At 37.4% G+C, this 2,916-nt stretch overlaps 1 non-coding gene across 1 annotated transcript; it reads left to right on the forward strand.

Annotated features, from left to right (window-relative positions):
- The first annotated feature begins 1,678 nt into the window (after window positions 1-1,678).
- Window positions 1,679-1,804, forward strand: LOC124987746 (small nucleolar RNA SNORA25). The gene has a single exon (XR_007109261.1). It is a non-coding gene; the product is annotated as a small nucleolar RNA SNORA25 (small nucleolar RNA).
- The last annotated feature ends 1,112 nt before the right edge of the window (window positions 1,805-2,916 follow it).

The following is a 2,916-nucleotide window of genomic DNA, read 5'->3' on the forward strand; positions in this document are numbered from 1 at the left end:
GAAATAAAGAAATTGATGCAAAACATCTCTCTCTCTCTCTCTCTTTTTTTTTTTTTTATTAATTGTACTGAAGATTGAACCCAAGGCCTCAGGCATGCTAGGAAATCCCTCTACTACTGAACTACATCCCCAGTCCTTTTAATTTTTAATTCTGAGGCAGGGTCTCACTAAGTTTCCCAGGCTGGTCTCCAATCTGAGATCCTTCTGCCTCAGCCTCTAAGTAACTGGCTTACAGGCCTACACACTCCCACCAGCCCAACCTCTCCACCCATTCATGTTTTTCTTTTTCTTAACATGGGAAAAGTTTAGGAACTAGTAATTCTGACTCAAAGTAATCAATAAACATGAAGAAAACAGAAGTCTAGTCTCAGCAGCAATCAAAGAAATCCAAATTAAAATTATATTCAGTTCTTCAGGGCACAATATGTAATTTCACCAATTTGGGAAGCTGAGACAGAGGATTACAAATTCGAGGCCAGGCTGAGCAACTTAGCAAGATCCTGTCCCAAAATTTAAAAATTTAAAAATGAAAAAAAAAAAAAGCACTAGGGATATAACTCAGTGGTAAAAACAACCCTGGGTTAAATGCCTGGTACCAATGATAATAACAATTAGAAGAAGAAGAAGAATTTTTATTTATCAAATTGGAAAATGTTTTAGAAAATCTAATATGCCATATTCTTTTTTTTAAATTAATGGACTTTTTAAAGTCGTTAATGGACACAATATCTTTATTTTACTTATTTGTTTTGATGTGGTGCTTAGGATGGAACCCAGTGCCTTGTGTGTACTAGGCAAGCACTCTACCACTGAGCCAAAACCCCAGTCCCCATACTGTCAAAATTCTAAGAAACAAGAGTTCACATAGAGTGACGATAAAATTACCAATCAGTATTTCAGGAAAGAAATTAGGCCACATATATCAAAGAATCTTATGAATGTTTGTGCCCGCTGCCCTCAGAATTTTGTTTTTAGACACTTATCTCCATAAAATAACGGGTCCAACAAGAGACACATATGTAATATATTTATTAAGGCTAAATGTAATACCAAAGTGGGGTGTGGTGGCTCAGGTCTATAATCCCAGCAACTTGGGAGGCTGAAACAGAAGCATCACAAGTTTGAGGTCAACCTGGGCAACTTAACAAGGCCCTGTGTCAAAATAAAATATCAAAAGGGTAGGAAATGTAGCCCAGTGATAGAGTTTCCATTAATACAAACTCAAAACAAAACAAAGCAAATTAGTTAATCAATTAATTAATTAAAAGAAAAATAAAAAAGAAAGCATATGTATACTTTAGCCCCCCCCAGGTTAATATGGTAACTGTGAGAGATTATCAATTCTATTCCTGCTAACCTGAATACGATGTTCTGTGGAACAGAACTCATAGAGTAAAAGAAATAAGAACATCAATTTTTGAGAAGATATTTTTTCCCCTAATACTAAATTCCAAAGTAAAATAACCTCTCATATGATGCCTTATGTAGGAAACATTAGGCAATATTTGAATCACTAACTTCAATAGTTTGATAGCAATCTAATCCTTACACTCTCTAAATGATAAACTCAGTAATGAGGATTCTGGAAAGAGAACTAAGTTAAGGTCACATAAATATATAGATTTTTGGTGATTGAATGTAATATATGGGCAGATCTTAAAATTCACCAAAAAGTAGCAGGTCATTTCAAAGAAGACTTGTGGGGATATGAAACCAGGAGCTAACACTATGACCAAAGATTAAAGTTCTCCATAGGGTACCAGAGTGACTCAATAGTGCTGTGTTTTTCTGAGGAGGTATAAGATTAGCCAGTTATAATTATTACATAATTTATGATTGGTTATTCAGGAAAGTAAATAAATGTCTCAAGGCCTTAAGAGAAAAGGAAAAAGAAAAGGTCTAGGGATGTAGCTCAGAGGTAGCTCACTTGCCTCCTCCCATTTTGCAAAGCCTTGGGTTTAATACCCAGCACCACATACACACAAAAGAATTTAATATTGCTGATTGATGGGAAATACATAAATCTCGTATATCAAGCAAGCTAGTGGCAAGACTGACATTCTGTTAGGCAAGTTGAGAAACCTGTCTACTACTATAAACTGCCTGAAACCCTCTGCTCTGTGGGAAGGCAAACTGCAGAATACCTGGGCGAGAGCCAGAATTTTCCTTCAAGAAATACCTTTGCCTTCACTCTAGTAACAGGTTTAGATCCCTGAAGAAATACACAAATCTGCAGAAATGAGTGGCTCTCATTCTCCTAGCAACCGTGCTAAGGCAGAGTCTGGTAGAAATAAGTTCAGCCTGCAATGTTTTCAGAGCAGGTATCTTCAGTTTGGCCACTCAGCCATAGGAAGTCCCATAATGCTGTGGAACATTTCATTCTGAGCACCACAATTTCCTGATGTGCCTACCAGAGTGAATTACCTGCAGAAGGGACAGCCAGCCGCCTGCACACTTGACCTGCTGCATGGAGTTATTAATTCTTATCAATGTCCAGGGAAAGTAGTAATTGACACTTGAGTCGTTCTTTCTGACAGACATTAGATAGTAGGAACAATTCCTTACAGAGATCTCCTGTAATATATACCACTAAAACCATCCCAAAGCATATGAGGCATGCCTGTGTGATTTTCTTTGGCAAAGGGGCTTGCGTTCCAGATATCAAAAAATGGCCTCCCATTAAAGAAACAAATTAACATAAGTTAAGGAATAGAGTAGATAAAATAGTCCTGTTTCATAATCCTTGAGATTGTTATTTGATCTCTCCCTTTTTCTTGACCCTCCTTGAATATCCAATGGGCATCCAAAGGAAGGTATTTGAAGGCTTCAAGATTTAGGGATTTCACGGGTCACCATAGTACACACCTATAATCCCAGCAGCTTGGGAGGCTGAAGCAGGAGGACTGTAGCAAACTT

This window comes from Sciurus carolinensis, chromosome 6 (genome assembly GCF_902686445.1).
Source record: "Sciurus carolinensis chromosome 6, mSciCar1.2, whole genome shotgun sequence".
Lineage (NCBI taxonomy): Eukaryota > Metazoa > Chordata > Mammalia > Rodentia > Sciuridae > Sciurus > Sciurus carolinensis.